We start from the raw sequence: 15,379 nt of genomic DNA, 5'->3' as shown, positions 1-15,379 counted from the left end.
GCGCCACTGTTCAAGCCACGTATTCATCTGCGCTATCCTGAGATTCCTACTCTGACTAGCACGTGGCACTGGTAGCAATCCCAAGATTACTACTTTTGAGGTCCTACTTTTTAATTTAGCTCCTAGCTCCTTAAATTCGTTTTGTAGGACCTCATCCCTTTTTTTACCTATGTCGTTGGTACCAATGTGCACCACGACAACTGGCTGTTCTCCCTCCCTTTTTAGAATGTCTTGCACCCGCTCCGAGACATCCTTGACCCTTGCACCAGGGAGGCAACATACCATCCTGGAGTCTTGGTTGCGGCCGCAGAAATGCCTATCTATTCCCCTCACAATTGAATCCCCTATCACTATCGCTCTCCCACTCTTTCCTGCCCTCCTGTGCAACAGAGCCAGCCACGGTGCCATGAACTTGGCTGCTGCTGCCCTCACCTGATGAGTCATCCCCCTCAACAGTACTCAAAGCAAAGCAGTGTATCTGTTTTGCAGGGGGATGACCACAGGGGACCCCTTATTGATCTTATTGAATGGCAGAGCAGGCTCGAGTATGGCCTACTCCTATTCCTATTTCTTATTTCCCAATCTCACCAGGTTAAACAAAAACTCTGCTTTTCCTACCAAAGTGGATAACTTCACATTTCTCCACATTATATTCCATTTGCATGTTCTTGCCCACTTACTTAGCTTGTCTATATCCCCTTGAAGCCTCTGCATCCTCCTTACAACTTACATTTCAACCTAGCACTGTATCAGCAGCAAACTTGGATATATTACATTTCGTCCCTTCATCCAAATCATTGATATAGATTGTGAATAGCTGGGACCCAAGCACCAATCTTTGCAGCACCCCACTAATTACAGCCTGCCAATCCAAAAATGACCCGTTTATTCCTACTCTGTTTTCTGTCCATTAGCCAATCCATGCTAGTATATTACCCCCAATCCCATGAGCCCTAATTTTGTTCAATAATGTCTTGTGTGGCACCTTATTGAATGCCTTCTGAAAATCCAGAGTGATGGCATCTTTAGGCCACCAAGCAATCCACAACAAGAGGTATGTACATCGACTCAATTCTTATGGCCAGTTTGCGCACATTGAAAGAAACAGGGTTTGAAAAATAACTTTTTGGAGGATATGAAAGATTTAATCTGTGAGCTGGCAGCTGCCACCACACAGCCACCTTGCTAACATTTCTCCATATCCTCCAGCCCAGTACACCTACCTGCAGTATGCCAAAGAGTAGTTCTCATACTCAGGGTCCAATGTCATTGAAGGGATTGGCTCTGATAACAGTACATCCAGTGGCAAGCTGCATAAACAAGAGTAATATTTAACTTGGGGTCTATGTGGTTTAAAAGCTACAATACTCATGGTTTGATGATATCCAATAGTAACAGTATTTAACTACCACAACATTTAGTTTCTTTTGAGTGAATAGTTCAGCAAATCAAAAACTTACTTCTAGCATTTCAGGCTTGGTCTCTAATATGTCCTTACTATACCAGTACAAATGCACACGAGGCCCATACTTGAGAGAAGGTCAGTGACCAGTAACCTTTATTCCAGCAATGAAGTGAAGATGGCGGGTGGAGTTGCCCCTGTTATACCTGAAAGTCCAGGTTAGGAGTATCTCCCACAAGTTCACCACCTAGTGGTCAGTGTTCTCACAGTGTACAACGTAGGTCAGTTTATACATGGATTACAATGACAGTTGAATACATGACATCACCTCCCTCCCAAAGTCTTATTGGGATCACAGGTTAAGTCTCCCTGGTGGTTTATGCTCCCTTTTAGAGCGCCCGAGTTGGGGCTCCGGTTGTTGGGCGCTGGCCTGAGTGTCTGCTGTGCCTCAGGCCTGTCCGGACTGCCCAGAGTGACTGGGTCTCCTCCACTTGGTTCCGGTGTTCGGTCACCTGTGGTGGAGTAAACTCTACATAGTGTTCTTTCTCTGCTTCTTCAATGGGGTTGCTGAACCTCCTTTTTGTTTGATCCACGTGTTTGCGGCAGATTTGTCCATTGGTAAGTTTAACTACCAGAATCCTATTCCCCTCTTTGGCAATCACAGTGCCTGCGAGCCATTTGGGCCCTGCAGCGTAGTTGAGGACAAAGACAGGGTCATTGACATCAATATATCGCGCTCTCGCATTCGTGTCACGGTAGTCACATTGTGACCGGCGCCTGCTCTCAATAATTTCTTTCATGGTGGGGTGCATGAGGGATAACCTGGTTTTGAGCGTCCTTTTCATTAGCAGATCTGCGGGTGGAATCCCTGTGAGCAAGTGTGGTCGGGATCTATTGGCCAACAGGAGGGGTGATAAGCGGCTTTGTAAGGAACCCCCTTGGATTCTGAGCATCCCCGTTTGATTATCTGCACTGCTCGTTCCACCTGGCCATTTGAGGCCGGCTTGAACGGTGCCGTTCTGACATGGTTGATACCATTTCCTGCCATGAAGTCCTGGAACTCAATGCTTGTAAAGCACGGGCCATTGTCGCTGACCATGACGTCTAGTAGATGGGCGACGAACATTGCCCGTAGACTTTCTACCATGGCAGAGGATGTGCTTGAATTGAGAAGGTCACACTCGATCCATTTGGAGTAGGCATCTACTACAACCATAAACATTTTTTCCATGAAGGGACCTGCGTAGTCCACATGGATGCGTGACCATGGCTTGGCGGGCCAGGACCTAAGGGGGGGGCTTCCCTGGGCGCATTGCCCAGCTAGGCACACGTGTTGCACCTGCGAACATGAAGTACCAGGTCTGCATCGATCCCTGCCCACCAAACGTGTGACCTGGCAATTGCCTTCATCATGACAGTGCCCGGGTGCTCCTTGTGGAGTTCTCGGATGAACGCCTCTCTGCCCATCTGGGGCATGACTACTCGGTTCCCCCATAGTAGGTAATTGGCCTGAATCGAGAGTTCATCCTTGCGCCTGTGAAATGGTTTAAATTCCTCAGGGCATGCCCTGTACGTGGCTGCCCAGTCCCCATTCAGGACACATTTCTTGACTAAAGACAGTAGCTGGTCTCTATTAGTCCAGACTTTGATCTGACGGGCTGTCACGGGTGAGCCTTCACTTTCGAAAACTTCAACAGCCATGACCATCTCAGCAGCATGCTCGGTTGCCCCCTTGGTGGTGGCTGAGTGCATCGGCACAGTTTTCAGTGCATAGTCATCGGCGGCTAACATGAGTGCCCACCTCTGAATGCGGGCCGACACATTTGTATTTATGGCCTTGTTGTCGGTCAAAAGGGACGTTAGGGGTTTGTGATCTGTCTCCAGCTCAAATTTGCTGCCAAGCAGGTACTGGTGCTTTTTTTTTTTTAAACTGCATATACACATGCAAGCGCTTCCTTTTCTACCATCTCGTAGCTCCTTTCTGCCTGGGACAGACTTCTGGAGGCATAAGCTACCGGCATTAACATGCTGCAACACACCCCCGACCCCATAGGACGGCGCATCGCACGTTAAAACAAGTTTCTTACATGGGTCATATAGCGTTAACAGATTGTTGGAGCATAACAAATTGCATGCTCTATCGAAAGCGCTTTCCTGGCTGTCCCCCCAGACCCATTCGCGACCTTTGATAGAAGCACATGTAGTGGCTCCAACAGCGTGCTCAATTTGGAAAGAAAGTTACCAAAATAGTTCAGGAGCCTCAGGAACGAACACAGCTCCGTCGTGTTACAGGGTCTGGGTGCTCTCTGGATTGCTTCAGTTTTGGACGCAGGAGGTCTGATCCCATCTGCTGCTACCCTCATCCTCAGGAATTCTACCTCTGGAGCTAGGAAGACGCAGTTCGCCTTTTTCAGTCGCAGGCCTACCCGGTCCAGTCTGCGTAACACCTCCTCCAGGTTGTGGAGGTGTTCTTCAGTATCGCAACCCGTGATGAGGATGTCATCTTGAAAAACCACCGTCCTTGGAATCGACTTGGAGACTTTCCATGTTTCGTTGAAAGATCGCGGCGGCCGAGTGAATCCCGAACGGATATCTATTGTCCTCAAACAACCCCTTGTGTGTCGTGATGGTGGTCAACTTCTTCGACTCACTCGCCAGCTCCTGGGTCATGTAAGCTGAGGTCAGGTCCAATTTTGAAAAAAGTTTGCCACCGGATAGCATCGCAAAGAGGTCCTCAGTTCTCGGTAGCGGGTACTGGTCTTGGAGTGACACCCGATTGATGGTGGCCTTGTAATCACCACATATCCTGACCGACCCATCCGCCTTGAGCACTGGCACAATCAGACTCGCCCAGTCACTGAATTCGACTGGCGAGATGATGCCTTCCCTCAGCAAGCGGTCCAATTCGCCTTCTATCTTTTCCCGCATCATGTACGGCACCGCTCTGGCCTTATGGTGTACTGGCCTGGCGTCCGGATTTATGTGAAACACTACCTCGGTCCCCATGAAAGTGCCAATGCCGAGTTGAAATAGTGAGTCAAATTTGTCCATGACCTGTGAGCATTGACATCGCCCCATTTCCAGTTCATGACAGCAAGTCAACTCCTCCCCAGCAGTGCGGGACTGTCCCCCAGGACAATCCAGAGTGGCAACCGGTTCTCAGAATCTTTGTGGGCCACGACTACCGTGGCACTGTCTAGCACCGGAATGATCTCCTTTGTGTATGTCCATAGCTGTGCGTCAATTGGCAATAATTTTGGCCTCCTGGCCTTAGACGCCCACAACTTGTCGAACTGTTTGATACTCATCAGGGACTGGCTGGCCCCCGTGTCTAGCTCCATTGATACTGGGATGCCATTGAGGAGCACTTTCATTATTATCGGTGGCATCCTGATGTATGAACTATATATGCTCCTCATAACCTCGCTGAACTTCAGCTTCCAGCGATTTCCCCTAGTGTCCATTTGGCCTTGTAGGGCTTGCATTGGGCCCGTCCTCCTCGTACATCAACCTGGCTGCAGGCTTCCTGCACATACACGCCAAGCGACCGCTGACGTTGCAATTTCTGCAGGTATATTGCTGATACCTGCAAGCTCTGGCTGTGTGTTTGCCTCCACACCTCCAACATGAGCCGTTGTTGGAAACAAAAGGTCCATTACCAGTCGAGCGTCTCTGACTGTCCTTAAACGCACCATTGACAGGTGTTGATGGCCCCATTAGTGACCGCATTGTCCCTTGCAATGGCATGAATCGCCGTTCAGCTAGCCATTGTCTCTGTTGAATTCCCCCTTTGGGTTCGACTACATGCTCGGGAGTGTCTGATTGCCCTTGTCTGCCTGGGGAACGGTGTGCCGCGTTGACTCCCTGTCCATTTGCTGCATTTAAACCAAGATTTTTGTCAAACATCATTCTGGTCTCTTCCTCCCCGGAGATGAATGTCTGGGCCATCAAAGCCGCCGTTTCCAGGGTCAAGTCTTTGGTCTCAGTTTCCTGAAAACTCCAGCGAGCCCGATGCCCTCAATAAAAAAGTCTTGCAGCATCTCCGCTCTGCATGCATCTGGGAACTTACATAGGCTCGCCAGTCACCGGAGGTCTGCCACGAAGTTGGAACGGTGCGTGTAAAACCGGTGTCTCGCCATGTGCATGCTGCTCGCCGATTTAAAGTGTTCCCCGATCAACTTACTGAGCTCTTCAAAAGTCTTGTCCGCCGGCTTCTCTGGCACTAGAAGGTCCTTCTTCAAGGAGTACGTCCTGGATCCACAAACCGTCAGGAGATGAGCCCTGCGTTTGTCGGCCGAATCCTGTCCCAGCCATTCCTTAGTGACGAAACTTTGCTGTAGCCTCTCAATAAAGTCGTCCCAATCATCACCAACACAGTACCTCTCGTCTGTGCTGCCAATGGCCATGCTCGCGTGGTTTAAACCCCAGTTTCTCGTCGCCAATGATATGTCCTTACTATACAGTACAAATGCACACAAGGCCCATACTTGAGAGAAGGTCACTCTGTGACCAGTAACCTTTATTCCAGCACTGAAGTGATGAAAAAAAACAATGACAGTTGAATACATGACAGTCTCCTCTCATTATTCACATTGCAACATCAGGCTATCATCATGGGATAAGCTGGACATTCAGCTTTTCCCCACTGGTACTCTGCTTTCATCAAACCTCCAACTGACTAGCTGACAGGAGCCACCACCTCATGCTCACTGCAGTACACAGCTCTGCATGGAACTGCCTAGGCAGGAGGGAAGGTATGTGACAGGGATGGGCATGGAGATGACAGCAGCCAATGGGTACCAAGGGCATGCGAACAGTCAAAGGGAGCTGCCATTACACCACAATATGTGCATTTTTTTGAATGAACATATGAGGTGAGTGGGTGCAGAGAGATCTGATAATCCAGTGCTTCCTTGCAAACTTCTCCCCTTTCCAAAATAACATTATCTTAAACTGATGTGACATTAACAACGTAAATAAAAGAAACTCAAAATCACAATATTAAATAGGATCGCTAACCTCAATGCCATCACTTCCTTGTTTTCCAGCAGATGCTGCAGCGAAACATTTTCCTGGTATAGCTGGCCACACGCTCCTTTCTCCTTATGGCCTTGTTTGCTACTCAGTGCTAGAGATGTGCATGTATGACATATCACTCTCCCGTCTAGCAATTCACCAACCTTAATGGTGGCCCAAAGTAATGTACAATACTGCATTGGTCAGGGCCAGCAGCAACTAACCCAGTCGAAGCAGCAGAATAGAATTTTGATGTGGGTCCTGAAACAAATGGATCCGAACTGGAGAGGGTGCAGAAAAAATTTACAAGAATGGTTCCAGGGATGTGGGACTTCAGTTACATGGATAGACTAGAGAAGCTGGGATTGTTCTCCTTAAAGCAGAGAAGGTTGAGAGAAAATTTGATAGAGGTGTTAAAAATCATGAGGGGTCTAGACAGAGAGAAACTGTTCCCATTTGAGGAAGGGTCGAGAACCAGAGGACACAGATTTAAAGTGATTGGCAGAAGAACCAAAGGCGACATGAGGAAAAACTTTTTAACGCAGCGAGTGGTTAGAATCTGGAATGCATTGCCCGAGAGGGTGGTGGAGGCAGATTCAATTGTGGCTTTCAAAAGGGAATTGGATAAGTACCTAAAGGAAAAACATCTGCAGGGCTATGGGGAAAGAGCAGGGGGGTGGGACTAGCTGAAGTGCTCTTGCAGAGAGGCTGGCACAGGATCGACGCGCCGAATGGCCTCCTTCTGTGCTGTAACCATTCTATGAATCTATGATTTTAACTGTTGGTGGGAGAGAGAGATAGAAGATGCAATAAGCAGTGTTGTCTATTTCATTTCTTATCGCTAAGTTTTTGGACACATGGGGGGAGAAATTGGCCAGCCTTGCGCATGACTTTTTTTGCTGGTAAAAGGTACTCACCTAAATTGGCCAAAGTTAACAAATGGCAGTTTTGAAATATCGGCGAAAAGCAAATCTAATGCCAAAAAAAATGCACCGCTTAAAATTGGCTGTTTGGCGAACCCGTACTCTGGGTGAAAAAAAAAAACCTGCCCAAGAAAGCCCCAGAAACAGCGTCTTGTAAGAAGATCTACAAAAAAAAAAGGTACGTTGAAGCTTTTATTTTTTTTAATTATTTTTCAGTGATTCATTAGTTAAGTGTATAGTGAATGTTTATTTTTTGATTTTTGCAATTTTTGTGTGTGTTTTCTCCCCTCCCAGAGCCTGTATTTTTGGTGACTTTTTAAGTTGTATTTTTGCCATAAAACAGAAAAATACATCGCCAAAAACTGAATTTCTTGCCCATGCAATTTATTTTCATAGTGCTCGCCTTCCTCATCTGTCAGGGTCAAGGCTGGGAGACAGCCAGGTCATGAATAAGTTTAGGAGAAGCAACAACCATAACCTAGAGCAAGCTCTGGCCCTTGACAGGCCTGGAGGCAGACAAAGTCAGGTTGAGCTGTGTTCCACATGGATTTGTTATGCGTAGCTTCATTTTAGTCGGGTAAAATGGGCCAGAACTTGAGCAGGATATATCTAGGTTTTGGGAGGTTTATGAGCCCACCTCAAAAGTAGCATGAATTTGCATAAATACATCAGATGTGATGCACACATTTATGGTGTTATTTTGAATTGTTCAATTTGTATGCATTTATTAGATTAAAAAAATATATTTTTCAGGGTCTATAGGTGGAGTGGGTGACGAACGATCATAAAAGGCACATGTGGGAGAAATTTGCCAACAAAAGCAGAAGCGCACAAACATTTGACTAATAAGAAACAAATCATAATGTTCACGACAGATACCATTTTAATGGGGACGATTGTCAACAAGAAGAATGCTTGAATACTTCCCATTGCTTTAAGCATCATAGCACTCCCCTCGTTCAATTTAGAGACATGATTGCCACTTAAAAGCTCCGTGGAACTGAACAATATAAAGAGGTGGAGTCTCTAAAAATTGCTACATTTGAATAATTTCTGGCAAATTCATTGAGGTTTATAAATGTTGCTGCCAAAAGGCGAACTGAACTGCATCACTTTACTGAAAAAACTAACATTTTTATAAAAAGGAACAGTCCAGAGTGTCGCAAAGTTATACAAGCTTGGCATCGCACAGTGCGTTGCCGATATATTCATTTGAAATGGGGTCCTGTCAAACAGCAACAGGAAGACCTAAAGTCCAATTTGGATGACAGACGTGTTCTTGTGCACTGTGTCAAGGTCTGTTTGGTCTGTGATGGTTCAACCCACACATTACTCATGGTGAGGCAGAGCTTTTGTTATTTCGTAACAATAGGGATGTTTATAATAAGTAAGGCATAACATCAGGGCCACTGAAATTATTAAATGCTATTCTGTGATTTTTGCCTGGAGTTTTAGGGGTTGAATTTCACAGCTCAGTTCATTATGCTGTGAAAACTGTAAATAAGTGGCATATGTAATTTATTCCCTTACGTGTATTTATTTTGTTATCTCAACATTTTTCAAGTGGAGAATCATCCACGAGGCGTCACCTGGAGTTAGATATCTGGTATTTAGAAGCACTGGGGAGGGGGAATGTTATTTAGCTGCACTTGGGCGCAGACCTGGGCTTTGGAAGCACCGAGGAATATTCCTGGTGTTTGACAGCACTGTAGTAGGGCAGCACGTGGGGGTTCTCTTTTCTGGCATCATTGTGGGTGGAAAGCGAGGTTTGGCTTACAAGTGGATTGCTGGTGTGTGTCAGCAGGGAGAGGACGGCCGGGTCACAGGGTTGACAGCACTGGGTGAGAGGGAGTCCCCTATCTGACAGAATTGGTTTTTAACTTTTTAAAAGGGATCTCTAAAAAAAAATAGGCTATCGCCCTGGTTGGGGGCAGTAACCGCTCCGGGGACAGACATTCTGCGAGATAGCACTCTATTTTTGTCTGATTACACATCTGTGAAGCACCTTGGAAACCTTTTTTGTTAGTGGAGCTATATAAGTGCAAGTTATTGCTTTATCAGTTAGAAATAGACTATGAGCTTATTGAATGGTGGAGCAGGCTCGAAGGGCCAAATGGCCTACTCCTTCTACTTATGTTCTTATGCAACATTCCACAAACTGGCTCCTTGCCTCTTAAACCCTGTGCGAATCACTTAGTTATAAAGATTATAAAAACTGTGCAGCATTTTCCATACCAGACAGATGAGGACATCTGCATTGCTGTTTTGCTCTGAATCAGTAATCATGCGATCATATACCCATAGGTCTATTATAGTCAAGTTTATTTCAAGGGTTTGGGCAAATGTCATGAATTATGGTTACCTTAGGATTAGAATTTCCAGTGCTTCACCGCCCGGTTTCTCAGCAGTATTGGCTGTTTTGGGCAAGAACCAGGTCGGCGAAAAACTCCCCAGCTGAGTTCCGCCGGCGGTTTCAAAGTACCGCTGGGGAGCAGACCGCCGGCGTGCACCGTCCATAGATCGCCTTGGCACAAATTTTGGCTCAGCGGTGACCCGTAGGCAAGTTGAAAGAAAAAACTCCCACGAGATCAGCAGAGCTGGGCAGTAGGTAATTAGCCCTGCAAGAAAAAGGTAAAGTAAATTTTTTTTACTAATTATTTTTAAATTCTCTTGTAGTGATTTCAGTGAATGGGTCCCGAGAATGTTAGGATTTTTTATTTTATGGTTTTTGAAAAAATATTGCGTGTGTTTTTCTCCTCCTGTGCCCAACCTGCAGCCTCGGTGTAAATTTATTCATTATTGCCCATTTTCTTTAAGAACTGCCCAATCGGCCCAAGATTCCTTTTTTTGCTGAGAATTGGGGTACAACGCCGTTTTTTTTTTTTTTGAGTAATTTTTGGCTGGCGATAATTTTGGGAATCTTAGCGGTATTTTGGGCGGCAATCGGGCGCTGGCGGATTGTTTGGAAATTCTAGCCCTAAGTCACCAACAGCTATCCCTATATAGTCAGTTATCTTGTTTAATAAATGGGATTATTTGGAATTTTAAAAAGGAAAAAGTGTAGAATTTGGGAATTTAGCCATAATCATAGAATGGTTGTTACAGCACAGAAAGAGGCCATTCGAGCCCGTGCCGGCTCTCTGCAAGAGCACTTCAGCTAGTCCCACTCCCCTGCCCTTTCCCCATAGCCCTGCAATTTCTCCCCCCCCCGCCCTTCAGGTATTATCCAATTCCCTTTTGAAAGCCACAATTGAAATTGCCTCCACCATTCTTTCAGTGAATTCCGAATCCTAACCACTCGCTGCATAAAAAAGTTGAACGTAAAAATATTCTGTGTTCCGTGTTATGTGAAGGGAATAGAATCCTTCCTCATTATTGATCACCATTGAGTTTAAAATGTATTTTTTTTTAAAAAAAGGCCCCCATATCTTGATGTTTGTATAATCAAGGACTTATACTCGATTACTTCTGCACATCCCATTAGTATGTAGAATTTTTGCTGCTTTGACAACTGCAGACATATACATTTCTTCAATAGACAACAAAAACTACTGTGATCCGCATTTCTGTTGTAGAAAGAGAGACGGAAATACTCTCAGCCTCATCTCCCTGCTGGGCATGGTCGAGGTTTGGTCAAGTGTTGTCTCAATGAAGAGACACCAAGAAAGTCAGGGCTGGTCACAAGGTGGGAAACGTAGTCGGGGAGGGCAGGAGGTGCAAGACTGCTTTTCAAAGTCTCTGACCACTTCTATTCGGTTCAGACTCTGCATTTAAACAGCAATTTTAGCGTTGTTATGAAGCAGAATCTTCAAGGGCGCAAAGCTGCAGTTTAAAAACAGCCTCAGTGACAAAGTAAGAATAGTGGAGTCCACTAAAGCCAATACATTTTAGTGTCGCTTCAAAGAAAATAAAGATTGTGTAATTAGAGTCTCCATTCTCTCCCATTAAATAACAGAGAAAATATGAAGGATATAAACATTTGCATTCGTTAGGTTAAAACCTTTGATAGTAGGTAGCCACTTTAATATGATCACTCACTTTTCAACTATATTTACTACAGAGAACAATTTCTCTTTGTCTTCTACTTAAGTGTTTTACACTAATTATTGCCTCATCATTCAAGAGTGTTTCCAAATTCCTTAGTTGTCAAGATCGAGACCAGTGACAAAAATAAAACATTACGGGGGGAGAAATTCAGCTGCTTTGTGCTTTCCATTAGCACCTGGGGGGCCGGGGGGGGGCTAACGATCGAGCGTGGCAAACTCAGCGATGCCCATGAACTTCAGTGCCGGTAACTCTTACCATCAGAGACTTCCCGCAGGCGGCTGCCTCGGAGTGAAAAAAAAATTACGAAAGTACCTGGTGGTCCCGGAGGAATGAACACTTGCACTCCGAGGCCTAGATGCGTAGCCCAGCACAGAGGTCCAAGTATTCCAGGAGCTCCGATTACAATCAATGAGAATACCCCTAAAATCAAATAAAACACAAACATAAATAAAAACACCACTTTTTTAAAACTCCAGTGCAGTGCTGAGGGAGTGCAGTACTGTCAGAGGTGCTGTCTTTTGAATGAAACGTTAAACAGAGATCCCGTCTGCTTTCTCAAGTGGACGTAAAAGATCTCATGGCACTATTTCGAAGAAAAGCAGGGGCGTTATCCCCGCTGTCCTGGCCAATATTTATCCCTCAATCAACATAACAAAAAAACAGATTATCTGGTCATTATCACAGTGCTGTTTGAGTTTGCTGTGCGCAAATTGGCTGCCGCCTTTTCCACATTACAACAGAGACTACACGCCAAAAGTACTTCATTGGCTGTAAAGCGCTCAGATGTCCAGTGGTCATGAAAGGCGCGATATAAATCCAAGTCTTTCTTTCTTTTAAATTAATAAAAATTGGATTAAATTGTAATATTTTAGAGAAAAATTTTATTTTTTAGAAATAATTTTTTTTTTAGTGTTTTAGTATTTAAAAATAAACTTGCCTTCATAGACAGGGTTTTTAATATAAAAATAAGTAACAACATTTATTTTTTTCTATTAAACCTCTTTACCAGGTGTAAGAGTTTGAAGGACATTCGCTGGACAGAAGTTGGGAAAATAGCCCAAATCTCCTCCCACAAAGGCCCTTCTCCCGGAGCGGCGCACGATCTGTCAATTTTGACAGATCACAAGTGCTGAATTCAGGCGCATCATGCGCCTAAATCCAGAACTTGTGGGGTCTCGCGCTTACGCACATCGTACGCACCCAGAGAGGCCGCAATGTGCACACAAGATCTAGCAAAAGCTATCTTTGTAGTACAAAATCTGAAATCTGGTTCTAGATAAACATTGCAGTGTAATTTATTTTCACCACCTACAGCACTGTACAAAAGGGATTTGTTTGAACTGTCAAAACCAAACCATAACATTAGGAAGCAGGTTAGTGTCTGTATTCACTTCGTGCTTGCTAACTTTTGGAGTGGAGAAAAAAAGATGTCAAGTGCGAAACAAATTTCTAAAGCCTAAAGTGCTTAAAAATAAAACCCTCCCATTCAAATAAATATATATCTGTTGAATTACATATCTGCAGATTTCCCAGGAGTTTGCTCCCAATGAGTCATAGGATATGTTATTTTACAGCAAGAAATGTGTAACATATTATTAGACACTGACTTATGATGATTGTGTTTTTATTACAGAACACAAAAGAGAGTTGGGCACTAATTGTAGGGTCATGTGCATGAGTGGAAATGGTAAATCAGTGGCCTTGATTACTATTAAAAGTTTGTTTGACTATGTAGTCAATTTTACCTCTAACTTTTTTTTTAAAACCTCTAACTTGAGATCACTCTGCCATGGAAGTTTAGTTTACAACAAAAACAACATTGGAAAGCAGGCTAGTGTCTGGATTCACTTTGCACTTGCCAACTTTTGGAGTGGAGAGAAAGGATGACAAGAGTGAAGCACAAATTTTTAAAGCTTCCTCAGTGCTTAAAAATAAAACTCTGAAGTTTACGGCACAGAAGGCCATTCAGCCCGCACTGACATGATGAGCCAAATGGCCTCTTTCTGTGCCATAAACTTCTATGATTCTGTGAAAAATAAACACAGCCCGCACAGGTCAATAAAGACAAATAATACAAAACTAATGGTTCCATTGGTACAATCTCAATACCATTGTGTTGCCGGTCGATATGATGATACAGAGCACCTGATAATTTCGATATTGTCAGAAACTGCAACAGGAAAGAGCACTCAATTCAACGAAGCAGTTTTACATTCTGTACTGAATGCTGCATTAGCATCTATACTACACGAGTCAACAACTTAGCTGGAATGGTTTCTGGGAATCTGCGCAATAGAACAATTTAGATACTGTATGTGGAATGCATCCAAAATCAGGAGCGGAAGCAGGATCAGTGGATATTCTAAACCTCGCAGGAAGAAATCATCGACAAGCAGAGCACATAATATCTGCATTAGTTCTTTGTACCAATAAAAATAATTACAATTTTCAGGTTATTAAGATGAATTAATTGGTTCTCTGCAGACATTCTGTTCCACTTTTCAGTATCCATGGGTAAAAATATACACAAACTGTAATGGTGCAGATTTTCCTAGGAAAAAAAATGACATCTTTTGAAAGCTTCAAGTCCTTCAATACAGAATAGAAACTGTTTGGGAAAACCTCCTAGAAGATCTCCCCCCGCCGCCCCAAAGACAGTCTGGAGCAAGTTACCTGGAAGGAGAGAGAAAAATAATAATAGGTATAAGTACATAAAATATAGTTAGACTTTTGTGAAACATGAGGATTTCCATTCAACTAGGAGGGATCAGAGACAATAACCTATCAAAGACTGACTCCAAAGGCCAGTACCATCGCAACATGCAGATACAGCAACTAATGAAAAACTGCCATTAAAGAGATGGACTCAACACTCAAAGACTGCTAATACTATCAAAATGTTATTCTGCATTATGTTGACCGAGGATACATTGTGCCACTGTAAAAGTTTATTGTTGTGCTTATGTTCAGTCAATCTGTAAGTATTCACATTTCTGGAAATATGGGTGGCAAACTTACTCATTGATAATTTTACCAACAAAAAAATTCCATCATAAAACAAGTCCCTTTAAATTAAAATATTCTATTTTTTGGACCATGTCAATTTCTGTAAGACTACTGGAGCAGGAGAAATAGAGCTACTCAAGAATGATTGATACAACTCCTGGCCAGCTTTGATGCTCTTGTCCCCAGCAAAAACCTTTACTTTTTCTCCGATCCCACTCAAAGCCCCTCATATAACCTCTGGTTTTACTCCCTCATGTCCAATGGGTGAAGACTTGAGTGTATCTGCAGCACAATTGGTTTAGCCACCCATCAAGCAATCGAGCCTCACTCTCCTCTGCCAAACCACCCACCCCCACTACTCCAGGAGCTCCCCGAAAAGCAATGATAACCCCCATTTTCTTTTCTCCACTACCAACCATCTCCTTAAACCTCTCTCCCTTGCCCACTCTACGCTCACCTCCAAGTGCGAGCTCATAAACATCTTTGTCATCGTACAAACAATACTCCCTCTTCTCCTGCAAGACTCTCCTTAAAAAACATCTCTGACCAAGCTATTTGGGTCAGTTTATGTAGGACAATCTAGAGGCAAATTAAGAGATGTTTTTTTTTAAACCTTAGACACAAACATTAATCGCAATCCATTTTTCATACAACATCATTAACCTCATTAGTTTAAATTTTAAACCTTCGCCGGTGACAGAGGACATTTATGGAAAATAAGCAGGCCAAACATCCGTGTAACCAAAGTAATATTGGGACTTCACACAAGCACAAGAACACGATAATCTCTCGGGTAGTAAATCAACTGTTGCATTCTGCATACTCAACAGGTTGTACAATCACCAAAGATTGCCTCAGCAACAAAGCTTTTCTACATATTACAAACCATTTCATATTAATAAAATTGAAAAATACAATACGTTAAGAAAGAGCAAACTCTGGTAACAGGCATATTAAACTTAGTCAGCATAAAGTGGGATCCATC

The 15,379-nt window shown here is 44.0% G+C and overlaps 1 protein-coding gene across 8 annotated transcripts in view; it reads right to left on the bottom strand.

Annotated features, from left to right (window-relative positions):
* Nucleotides 1–15,379, bottom strand: part of LOC139227881 (zona pellucida sperm-binding protein 3 receptor-like) — a 265,290-nt gene that overhangs the window by 229,479 nt on the left and 20,432 nt on the right. For 5 of the 8 annotated variants that reach the window (XM_070858981.1, XM_070858986.1, XM_070858983.1 and 2 more), the window contains 3 exons: nucleotides 11,701–11,808; nucleotides 9,704–9,959; nucleotides 1,224–1,310 (listed from right to left, as the gene is read on the bottom strand). The gene's annotated coding sequence lies outside the window, so the exon portion shown is untranslated. The remainder of the gene's footprint in view (nucleotides 1–1,223; nucleotides 1,311–9,703; nucleotides 9,960–11,700; nucleotides 11,809–15,379) is intronic. The other 3 variants (XM_070858987.1, XM_070858988.1, XM_070858982.1) reach the window with 2 other exon arrangements.

The sequence above is a fragment of the Pristiophorus japonicus genome, chromosome 17, assembly GCF_044704955.1.
Source record: "Pristiophorus japonicus isolate sPriJap1 chromosome 17, sPriJap1.hap1, whole genome shotgun sequence".
NCBI lineage: Eukaryota > Metazoa > Chordata > Chondrichthyes > Pristiophoridae > Pristiophorus > Pristiophorus japonicus.
Note: the sequence above shows the minus strand (reverse complement) of the source record. Positions and strands in the feature narration are given on the sequence as shown.